Source organism: Pygoscelis adeliae, unplaced genomic scaffold (assembly GCF_000699105.1).
Source record: "Pygoscelis adeliae isolate BGI_AS28 unplaced genomic scaffold, ASM69910v1 Scaffold130, whole genome shotgun sequence".
In the NCBI taxonomy this organism is placed as follows: Eukaryota; Metazoa; Chordata; class Aves; order Sphenisciformes; family Spheniscidae; genus Pygoscelis; species Pygoscelis adeliae.
This window is the reverse complement of record NW_008824031.1, coordinates 2,807,562-2,820,194: the sequence shown is the minus strand read 5'-3', so window position 1 is coordinate 2,820,194 and position 12,633 is coordinate 2,807,562.

Genomic DNA, 12,633 nt, shown 5'->3' with positions numbered 1-12,633 from the left:
TTGGTCAGTTTTTAGAGGAGGCTACAGAGGTCAGCATCAGTGATGTACCCCTTGAAAGAGAAAGGGAACCAGCTTTCCTCTTGAGGGCTATGAAGGACCTTGCAAGGGAAGCCAGGCAGGTCAGACACAGTGGCACAGAGAAGAGGGAGGCATGGGAAGGATGCCAAGGGAGTGGCATGCTCAAAGCAATGGTGAGGACGGTGATCTCTGCAGCAGCAGCACAAATGGATCTGGACAGGGCCACAGATCATTCATCCAGATCAAGCAGAAGGGGGCTTGCAGGGAGCAAAACACAAAATGACATGTGTCTGGGCAGGAGCTTTGGTCCTAGCATGGCTAGATGCAGCCTTTCGTAGAGATGTAACATGAGAAGAAATCCAGAGGGTTTAGGCATGACCTGGATGCTGGGGCCAAGAGAGATCAGCAGCAAAGATGATGCCCTCACAGCCATGGCCTCTGTGGAGACAGGATGTTAGACAGATTGCTAAAGCAACTTAACCAAGTACTTGATTAAGCTCTGGAGGACAAACAAATTTAACCAAGGTAGGCACACATTTCAGCTAGGCAGTCATCTCAAGTGGCAAGAAACTGAAGAGACCTCTCAAGAACCAATGGCTGGACTGTGATTTACACCACTGTAGTAACAGCAAGATTTGGCCAAGTAGGATTAGTTACTATCATCTTTTATCTGTCTCTGTATAGAACATTTTTTCTGTGAATTGTGAAAGCTTTGGTGCAATAAGCTTTCCCTGATTTCCTTTCTTGGTACTGGGGAAGAGGCTGAAGATGAATTACAGACAGGCTCATAAAATGCAGTAGTCAGTCTACAACAAACACCTTGCTCAAACATCATAAAACGTGGTGTGCCTTCCCCTGCTGCACAGAGCCACCGGAGCAGTGCCAAGGCACTCTGGAGCCATTTACTCTCGTGCTACCACTGCACAGAAGAGCTCCACGTAAGAGTGCTGAAGAGTTCAACAGGACCTACCACCTGTGGTGAGGAGTTAATGTGTGAAGAGCCAATATTAGAACAAAGAGCCAACATTAGGACAAATAGTGGTTGAGAAATAAGACTGAAAACTTCTTAGGGAGCATCTATCACAGGAATACTGTGTCGACGTGAAGGATGATGGACCGCAGGGGCTACCAACAGAGCTCACCTGGGCACCAACATTCGGGGCCATGGGCTGGGTCAGGAGGTGGGTCTGTGCAAAACACCATTCACACACCCAAACATGGAGCTCTGAGCCTCGACTCTTGTAAGGCACAAAGAGAAAAGCCGCTGTATTTATACACTCCCATCTCAGCAAAACGGGGCCTTCAAAGAAGCTGACAGTGAGACAGGACAAAATCCACGAGATGGTCCCTTCCCTCTCCTGTCCTCACCCCCGCATATGAGGAGCTGCCTCCTTGCTTCCCATTTTGCAACACAGTGAAGGCATTCTGTCTGTCAGGAGGATGGGCATCCTTTGTTTGCTTTTTTTTAAGAGCATAGACAGGCCTTGTTCCAAACCGACACAGATTTCAGGGAAGCTTGGGATGTAGCTTCTCAGTTCACATCCATTTTATATTTTTAACCAGAAAATGTTTCTAGTTAAGATATCCTCTGAAGAGCAAGCAAGGCAGGAAAAGGAAGAAAAGTAACCCACAAATAGCCTCTACCTGAGCCTGAGAAAGTGTAGAGTGCATGGGGACATGGAGAAATACTCGTCAGACACCCTTCTCAGAAACTAGAAAGGGACCCAGTGCAGCGCAGCCCATCCCAGCATGCTGCACTGATGCAGACTGGGACTTCGCAAAATCTAACTTCTGTTTCGAGGTGGCAAGGGGAGCCCTCAAATCCTGCCACCCCCTACAGTCATCCTTGCGCCTCAGGTAGCACAGTGAGTGCTCCCTGCGGGGGTGTGGGTTGCACATACAGCTGCAACCTTTAGCGCAGGGTACGCAGGCAGCTCCGGCCACACTTCCAGCAGGTCTCAGAATAAACCCTCAGTGTCTGCGCGTGGGAAATCAGCATTTGTGCCATGGTGCTATCTATGTATGCCACAATTTGTCTAGTTCCTGCAGTCAAACAAGCCTATTTTTGCAGGGCTGCTGAAAACATGGCCCTTAATTACTGCTTTCGGCAGGGAGCAGGAGTATCTGGTGGATGAGATTAGCAGCCTTGTTGCTCTTGGGGAAAACACGTTGGCCGGCTGGACTCCAGTCAGCAGTCCTGCTCTATGTCATGTTTTGTGCCCTCTCCAAAAGCAATAGTGCTGTTTTTTAAATTTATAGAAGAGTTTATCCCTTGTACTTTTGTAATCAGTTCTTTCTTGGCAATTTGCATGAAACATTAAAAAAAAAAAAAAGGCTTAAGATCAGCTTTTATACTGTGGTATGGTCACTGAAAACCCTTAGTGCTGCTATGGTATGAAAATTATGTATTTAGTCCTACGGAGATGGGAGAGAAAGGGAGAGTATGCCTGAGACCTGTCTCTCCATCACAGGCACCCCCATGGGAAGCAGAACCAGACTGAGAAGATACAGCGCATCAGAGGAACCTGGTCAGGGCAAGGAAAGGGGGAGAGAGGGGAGAATATCAACCCTTTTCAAATTGTGAATGTATTTATGCATTGCCATGTCAGAGCAGAACACCTCCCCTTCCCCATCTTTTAGTGCATGTTTTCTGAAACCCTTGGAAGCTTTTCATTGCTTTCCCTTCTTCCCTGTTGCTTCCTCTTGGCCTCTAAGTGACATTAATGTTATTTTTTTTCTTAACTAGGACTCTCCTACTTGTGTGCCTGCACAAGAATGGCTCAACACATGTCCTAGAAAAATCAGCATTTTTTTTTCACAGTTTTGGGGTTTTTTTCCCCCTATTCTCTAACTTCTCCAAATTGAAGCTTTGAAAGGTTAGACAGTGGAAAAAGGAAGATTTGGAAAGAATATCTAAACATTGTACTTTCCCTGGCAAGCAGATGGGGGAAAAGTTGAGGGAAGGTGATGAGAGTAGGGAGAGGAAAGGAAAAAAAATGATTGAAAGGGGAAAAAAAAAAAGATTTTGAAAATTAACAAGTGGAGACAAAATCAATATTTTCACGTTTCCTGAAATTTCTTATGAAATTTCTTGCCAGCACTGGTGAGCTCGCAGCTTCCCTGGCCAGGTTGGCGGTGCCAGGGGCCAGAAGACCCCCCACACTGGGGAACAGTCTGCAATGATCAGACAACTGTAATTAAGGGGTACAACAGTACTCAATGACTGTACTCAACTGTACTCAGTGGTCAGTCCCCCACTGTGAGACTGGAGGTATTTACGGTCCAGAAGAAGTCTTTGCAAGATCCTGCATCTTTCAGTTTCTTCATCAGTAACTTTAATAATGGGATAGAAAAGATGCTTATTATATTCACAAATAGCTTCAGCATGGGGCAGGCTGCTCCATGCTAGATCAAACTGAATATAAAGTAGCCTCGAAAAATCAGAGAAACATTCTAAAAAAAGGTAGGATGAAATTCAATAAGGACAAATTCAACGTCGCAACTGTAGGAAGGAACAGGCATTCATATTTATGGGAGATAAGCAGCTAGTTTGGTATCAGCTGGGTAGGAAAGGATCTGAAGGTTTTAGTGGATCACAACTTGACTGTGAATCAACATTGCTGTTGCAAAAAAGTCAAATACTGTACTGTGACATACAAACAGGATCACTGCTGACAAGGCACATGAAGTAATTCTAGTCTGTCCGACACTGCTAAGATTTTAGCTTGAGTTACTGCATTCAATTTGGAGGCAATTTAAGAAGGTCGTGAGCTCACTGGAAGGAGTTCAGAGGAGACAACAGCTGGGTGAGCAAGGACCCAAAAACACAACTTGCGTGGGAAGATCAGAAGAGGTGGTCTGTTTTGCCTGGAGAAAGGAGGATGAATTCAAAGGACAAAGAAGAGAAGAAATAATTTTTTCCCCATTTCTACTGTGGGTAGGAAAAAATAATGTGCGTAAGTTACAGCGAGGGAGATTCAGACAAAACCCAGCAGAGCTTTGCATCAGTGGGAGCAGCAAAGCACTGGAGCTGCTGAGCTGAGGCACGTGGGTCTCCACCTCTGGACATTTAAGAAGAGATTGGACAAGTACCTTGAGAAATGGCACAGGTATGTCACCCGAGATGACACCTTGTCAGTGCCCTTCCACCCAGTTTCCTGTGATTTTTATGACAGGTGTCATAACAGTTCAGCAAGTGATGATTTTTAAAAATAGCTCCTGAAAGGCTTGGAGCTTCCCAAAGATGCCCAAACCTCTCTTTCTGCAAGCTTTTCCCACTGCCTCCTATTTCCACTGGCTTCAGTGAAACGAGGGCTTGCTGGCTGCGGCTCTTGGACCACATCAATGACTGCTCACAGTCAAACATTGAATTTACCTCCCAGCCACACTTGGAGGCTCTGGAGTGAACAGCTATTTTTAAAGCCACCATCCTGCCACATTGGAACATTTGCTCGGCAGTAGAGAGTGTGCTCGAAGAAATAATGACTGCCTTTTTATCCAAAGACTATTATAGCTAATATTTAAAGTTCACTAAAAAACATGTTTCTGTATATTTGTATGGAAGGTATATTTAAGGCAAACCTCCCTCAAACTCTACTCAATAAGCAAAGAGCACACAGCAATACTCCACTCTTGACATTTTATAAACCCCTCTGATGTTCTTTTCTTCCTTTAACAATGGGACCAATTTTCCCTTTCCTGGCTGCCAACCTGCCCTCACTTTTTCTTTTAGCACCTCTTGAAATTACCTTGACCTCACCTTTAAGCACATTCTTCTCCAGGACACTGAGCTCAGACGGGGTGGGAGGTGTTACTGATGGAGAAATGAAAGATCAGACATTAGCATAACGGTAAGAATATTATCAGCACTCACCGTTTTCTCTAATGAGAATCCAGCAACCCCTTGGGGCCACCATTAATATTGATCATGGGCCTCACCTCTGCCTTGTTGCTTCCCAGGGCCACAAATCTCTGATGCTTTCTGGCCATCGTTCTCCATGAAGGACTGACTGACTGACTGCCGTACGGGCACCTGTGTTTGGGAGGGGAAAGCGAGTGGACCAGGATCAATCTAAGCCCCTTCCCAGCCATCATCTTCGTGACACAGCTCGGTCTCTTGCTGTTTTACTGCTGACCTGACAGAGACAGATGTTGACTGCTGCTGCCACACACTCATCCTCATCAAACCAGAGGTAGCCACCTCTCGCAGCTGGAAAATAAGCACTCTTCTCACTTAGAGGTATAAACACCACCAGGAAAAGAAATATGAGCCTCTCCCTGATAAAAATAGAAAAGTCATCTACCAAGAGGAGCCCAAAACTGTGAGTGTGTCTGTGCTGGAGGAGTTGCATTCCCAATTCACAGGCATGGTGCCAGCACAGATGTCCAGCTGTGGCTGTCTCACTTCAGGCCAGGTCTGCCACAGGTTTGTCACTGCCCACGGGCACCTGGGTGATGGACCAGGTGATGGGCTTTGAGACCAGGAGCAAAAAGCCATGCTCTACCTGTAACTGCTGCAGTAAAGCATTGCAATGAGGTCATCTGTTCATCAGTAAGCCCCGCCGCATCTAAAAAAAATTTGGCTTCTAAAAAAATGGCATAGCCCTGTAGCTGGTGAAAGACTTCTCCTTCACCATCCCTATGAATGAAACCCTCTATTCATCTCTCTGACACCAAGTACCATTGATGCAACCCCATCAGCACAGCTCAGTGCTGCTCCAGCAAAGTCTTCCCTCTGGGGCAACCGTCTCCACTGGCTCCATAGCTCCTGGCCTGACTTTTGGGCCATGCCTGTACTTGAAAGGCAAATCAGATTCAAGTAGGGTGTTAATTGTAAGTGCAATCCCCATTCTTAAATATCTCAACTCATCTAAAGTATGTTACGCTAAAACAGAAAAGGGCATTCAACCTAGAATAAAATGGAACATGCATAAAACCAGATAGCTACTATGGAAAAAACTAGTCCTGAGTTACTCCAAACAGACAAGCCTTGAACATGCCAGTGAGCTCAGAAAATGGCACATTTGTGAGGTGTTGGCCAGAAAGGAGATCCAGCCCGTGTTCAGTAGACTGAAGAATCTTTGTAGGCCTGGAGGAGAAAGGCTCTGCACCCTGTTAGCAAGCAGTCAATGCACTTTTGAGGGCACTCTCCTGAAGGTAATTAGCAACTCCCACCTTCCCAAGGCTCAGATAAATAGATTATCCAATTTTTTTAACACCCTGGCCCTTCTGGAGAATAACCATGGGGCACTGTCTACAGATAAGTCCTACAGCTTGTTCACGATGGGGTGCTCTCTCACCACCAAACACAGCAAAACATTAATTGAAAATGCTAATGAAGCCCTACATGCACCTTTTGCCATAGGTGACTCACCCTCCATGGTGAGCCCCATGCATTGCCCCAGGGCCTGGCAGCCGCTCCTTCCCGCTCACTGCAGCGCAGGTCGTGGCTCCAAGCCACTATTCTACCCTTGCATTGTGCAAGTTTTTCACATGCCACAACTGATTCTCACATGGTGGCAGGATGAGCAGCCCTAGGGGAAGGTGCTCATCCTCACACACCTCCTCCTGTGGCCCGAGGCAGTGGGCCAGGCTCCCCTTTCTCCAGTGCAAATCCCCACCGCTTTGGCGGCAAGCTTGTTCACATCAGCATCCTGGGCTCTTGAAACCCAATGGCTTGTGTGTGAAGCTGTGGTCCTTCCATGACGTTGTAGATCCCTGTGTCCTCGTTACTGCTTTCTCACCCAGCACTACCAACTTTTTTTTGTCTTTTTTGCAAGCTAGAACAGCTAGGTTGCAGTTTCTATCCCATCTGCCTCCCAGACCTTAGAGTACTTGAATAAACACCCAGGATCCTGGTAAAGTGTAATATGCCATCACACCAAGGACAAAACAACTAACACTCCTCCAAGCACCAGCACCCTCTTCTACAGCGAGCTTTACCACAGAGGTGATGTGCATAAGACCTGGCAGTGAGCTATGGCCAGACCTCCCCTGTCCCACCTGCCCATGTGGCTGCCTCCATTTCTGGAGGACCTTTTTTCAGTATGAGCCAAGCCAGCTCCAGAGGGTCCGTATTTTTGCTCCTGGGTGTGAAGTGCTGGCAGTTTGCAAAACCACCGGCAGCGTTTTCTGAGCTGGGCCATGAAGCTACTCCATGCCCAGCTTTATAGAAGAAGATGGGAAGAAGTGAGGAGGGAAGACAGACCTAGAAAGCCAGACAAGAATTTTGACAGCTGCACAGTCACTATACCATGCACTCAGCTCTCATAAGGTACTCAAGATGCACCATAAACACAGCCTAACCTGTACTGAGTCAGTAGTCTCACAAACACGGAGAAGGCAGAAGACCTGGAGAGACCCAGCAGATCCATACACGATGTGTGGCGTGGGGTAATGTTACACTGTGGGTGACAGCAGAGACATGTTATGGGGAGATCTGAGCAATGAGACTTCTGTGGTTTGATGAATCGTCTCTCTTTCCAGTAGACAGAGGCAACACCCCGCTCCAGAGAGCTCAGATTAGGGCTGTGCAAATAGCTGAGTTTTCTTGGCTTTGATCCCAAATCAAAATATTTTAAGAAATCAGAATCAGAGAAACCTGAAATATTTTTTGTTATTCTTTTGGACTATGTAGACTGGTCTGAGCCACCCATTCCGCTCCTTCTCTCCAGTGATACTGCAGAAATATTTGCCTATGGATGCATTTATTTTGGGACATTTGAAGAAAAAGAAAAGAGAAAAAGAGGGCTGTCTTCTCCCTTGCTGCAAGTAACTGCGGGAGCCTTCCTTCCCTGAGCTCTTCATGGTAAGTGGCTGGTGTCTTGGGGCTCTTGGCCACATCAAGATTTTACCACCGTGCAGACCAGGGTCAGGAACCCTAGAGCCAGGGCTAAACTCACAAGCACATAGAAGGTAGCGGTAACCTTGTAGGGAGTCCAGAGAAATGGAGAAATCAAGACTGTGCCCAGGCTTAAAAGGAGGCTCTAGTCTCGCTAATCCAAAGACTGATGGGGTTTGTACTAACTTGACCCAGGAGTTGTTGCAGGGTGATTATATAGGACTACTGGTGTGAAGAGGTCAGAATTGGGCCACCTGAGGAAGAGAGCTTGTCAGTACTGGGCAGGAAACCAAAATTCTGCTTTGTAACAAATGACCTATTTAAAAATATCAAGAACGGACCAGATTTCAGTCAAACGCCGCATCTAGATTTTTAAGAAAAAAATGTATAGGGCATTCATTTTGATATTAAAAACAAATTTGAGAACAAGGCTTTTCTGAACCATTCTGCATCCTCAGCAATTCCATCCCAGTAATATCAGTTAGGTTGTCAAAATACTGTCATTAAAAAAAGTATTCCTGCATAAAAATTATTTTTTCTGGTGGAAAATCATCTATTGGTATTTTTTCAGCTTGGTGTATTGCTGAATTATTTGCTGTTCTATATGATGAATGTACAGAACAATTGGGAACCCATGACAAATGCATGCATATGACCTAGTCAACAGGAAAAAATTACTAGGAAGAGGGAAAACCAGGTACAAATGTCATTTGTATTTTCATGAGTTGTAGTTATTTTTATGGAGTAATAGGATGCTGACAACCTCATCTATTTTACATTATTAAAACAAAACTCGGTCTTTCAGAAAGCACCCTTTAACTGGCATGTACTAAAAGTTGTTTTAGGCTACTCCTTTAAAACGTAATTGAGTTTTCACTTCCTCTGAAGGTCTGCAAGTATCTTCAGCATGGGAGAAACCAAGCTGGTAACCAACTGCACCGAGGAAGCAGTGAAGCAAACCGCACCCACTGTGGCTACGTGCAAAAAACAGACTGAAAAATAGGAAAACCCTCCTATTCTGAAATGACTCCTCAGTTCTAGTCATGCTGAAGGCTGAAACAAGAAATATAAACATTGACCTCTTTCATAAAGCTCTTTGAGGTCTCTCAAAGAGGAAAAAAGCTCTATAAAAGCTATTTACATTGTTTTCAGATAAGTGTGATTTCTACCTTGTCAGCAGGCCCTTATGCTCTCAGACAGGGCTTGCTTCAGTTGGAGCTTTACAGCCCTGTCACTTAAGAGTTGAAAAGGGACAGTTTCTTCCCTTCACACCATTCAAGTAATGGCAATGGATGCTTAAGACTAGGGGGACAAAATGTTTTTTCTTCCAAAAAACATCATATTCTGGTGCGGGAGAATGGTGTGGGGAGCACAAACAGCTTCATGCATTCCCCTAAAGCAGCATTTATGGTCCCTTTGCATTGGTCCCATTTATGGACCCCTTGGGGCCCTTTTTAATTGCACACTCATCACCTCTTCTTCTCCCAGACATTGCTGTTCCCCTTGGACAGCTTGAATGGTCTGTTTACCTTCTCCCTGAGCCCCAAAACTCCTTCCTGGTCCCGACCTGCCTCACCTGGAACCCACACCCACACCCTGCCTGGAACTGTCTTATCGCTTGCTGTGTCTGGAACATTGATGGACCCCACAACCAGCTCCCGCTCTGCCCGTGCCTTCGGTCCCCCAGGGACAGCGCCATCTGGGAGGGCACATCCCACCTCGGGCCATCTCAGCCGCCGGCTCCGCTCCCCTTGCGGGCATCCTGGCTCTGGCTGCTCACTGACACGAGGAGCACATTATGAGTGCCTTTATATCAGAGGCCTACCATACACAGCACCAGCACAGTCTGAATTACAGATAATTTCGAATTGCAGAGGGAAGAAAAATATTTAGCAAAATTATGTAACTGAAGTTCAAAAATAGCCTGTTGCCATCTGGTTGTGCTATTTTGAAGACCAAAAAACCCTCAGGTCTTTTTAAAGCTAACTATACTGTTTGCAAACTCAGCCAAATTTTTTACGAAATCTCGAATTTCACATGCTTGGTTTACCTCCGGAGTTTTTTGAACCAGCTTTGCCTGCATACAAGCCGTACCGTCTTACAGCTCCATTCCGTGTCTGCAATGCATATTTTAAAAGCCCTGTCACATTCCTGTAAAAGCAGGTGCACAATGTCAGGAGACAAGAAAAAAATTAAAATAAAATAAAATAAAATAAAATAAAATAAAATAAAATAAAATAAAATAAAAAAATACCCTCAAACACTATGGATTAATCCCCAACCCACTGTCCTGCCTCCACTGGGGCTGCATTGGATAAGGGCAGGGGCACCAGGAGACAGCTATTGTAACAGCCTGAGCTGCAATGGAAACATCATCCCCTGGCTGTTACGTTTGCTAAAGCAACTGGGAACTGCAGAGAGCCTGAAACAGTGCCCAGACATGATCTTCCCCATTAAGCAGAGGATAACTTCATGCCATTTGCACCAGCTGAAACGTCAGCATGGAAGGGAGCATTGCCCTGAAATCCCTCCAGGCCAGCAGCTCATCACCACAGGAGCCAAGCACCCAGCAGTGTAACGAGGTCATCCAGCCTAGATCAGCCACACATCACCACTTCTTAGGTCTAGTATTCAAATATCCCTACTGACTACTAACTTTACCAACAAGCCTTAAGAAACCACTTTCCTACAACTGCAATCGAATCTCAAAAGTTCTGCATCAGTGAGAACGACTTGTATGGAAACCTTTAGCATCCAATATTAGTTATGTATCATTCTCCAGTACATAGAAAAAAATAAAGCAATGCTTTCAAATGGAGCCTTGTGTAATCTAGCCTGAACCTGACCCCTGCAGCAGGGACGAGGGGCAGCACCTACCTGCTCTGCTCTCGGACTTGCCACCGCAGCACTGAGCTAATGACTTCCACAGCCAACGTACCAGGGAAAGACTGTTTCTCTTCAGCAGTTTTATGTGTACTGCCTTTCAGCCTCATTACATGAGGTTAATTATTTCTGACTTGCTTCCTCTGTACAGTTTGGCAATACGCACCTATTGCCTGCCCTGATGCTTTGCAGTCCCGACCCCTTTTCACACTTGCCTTCTGAGATAGGGACACAGGCCAGTCTCCCAGCATAGACCTTTGTCGCCTCTGGAGACATTATCTATCTCCATTGATGCTCACAGGTACCCAAACCTGGAGGGCAACCTGGCCTGAAGGAAAGCCTGGAACCACCCCATTTACCTCCAGAAGCCTGGTTGAGGTGCTCCTGCAGGAAGCATGGTCATGGAGCTGCACGCCCAGTTATAGGTAAACGCTGAAAGCAAGTTATTTAATAGCATTATTATAGTCTTATTCTCTTGGAGTGAACTATTAGCTAATAGTCAGGACTTCATAGGGTTGTTTCTTCACTGGAAAAAATGAGAATCAAATTAAGATGTGTCCCAGGTGCAAATCTGTTTATTTACAGTGACTGAGTACAAAGCCTAGTTTTGTCAAGTGTGGAAGAACAAAAAAAGACGACAACAACAACAACAAAAAGAGCAGTTTTCTTGCTCCCATTTGCTAAAGGTGCCATTTTCCATGGCAGATTATAACTGTCTAAATGAAGGCTGCTGCCACTCTGCACCCTGCCATCCTCAGTCCCCAGCTATGGAGCGCTGCCCCCCTTGTCTAGGGGATGTAGGATCTGATCAGACTGCCAGGGGCTTTGTGAAGGAGTTGGAAAGGATGCCAGGATGGATGACAGGATGCCATAGAAGTACCAGCTTCAGCTGTGCGAAGCTGCATGCCATTAGCAGATCTGGCTTTCCAACAAGCTCTATCCCTGATGGATAGCAGAAGTATTTCTTCTGCTTTCTTTCTCAACCACACGAGGCTATGACTAATTAATCCCTCTGACCTGGTGATTACAATCCCAAAGAAAATCCCTGCCATTCACTGCTCCCCTGGATGAGGCTCCCACTGGCCTGGGCTTGACTTACGAGGCTGTGCTTGCTGGTCATGTTGGCCATTGAGTGATAGTGCCTGGCCATGCCAGGCTCTCGGAGGGGAAAGAGGTGCTCAGCACATCCGTCACCCCTACCAGCCTGTGGATAAAGATCAAAGATGCACAGGTGTTTTTTCAGCCTCATTTTCCACGTCTCCTGGGCAGTCTAACACCCTGCTTGCTGCACCCTCCTCATTACTGCTCAGGGAGCCAGAGCCGGCTATCCACAGCAATACGCTGGTTTGTTTTCTCCTTGGGCTGTCACAGTTAATTGGAAAACCCAATGAAGTATAAGCACTTCAAACTGATCTTCCAAAGAGCCATTAGTTAGCCTCTGTCAAGACTGAATTTCATCTGAGTCTTATTCGGTCCCTCAGTAACCTAGGCGCAGAGCTTTGCCAGCTCCATCCTCCCCCTCCCTTGGAGGTGACTCATCAAGGTGATGAACATGAGCCCGTGCGATACCCACTGTCCCGCCCCTGTCATCCCAAGCACCAGCCACTTGTCCTGGCAGTGTGCGGTGCCGTCCCGCCCTCTCATCCCGGCCATCCCAGGGGCAGGGCTGCTTGCCTGTCTCGTTAGCCTCTGGGACGGAGGTTCTTTAGTCAGAGCGGGTCAGAAAAACATTATTCAGTGAATTATAAGTTTGATATATTGTGCTGCTCTGAACAAAAACATGCCGAGTTCAAGTCAACAGTTCCAGCTGAAAAAAAGTACTTTTAAAAAAATAACAAAGCTTTATATCAGCATTTCTGACAAAAAGCATCTAAACAGTATTTTTAGTTTGA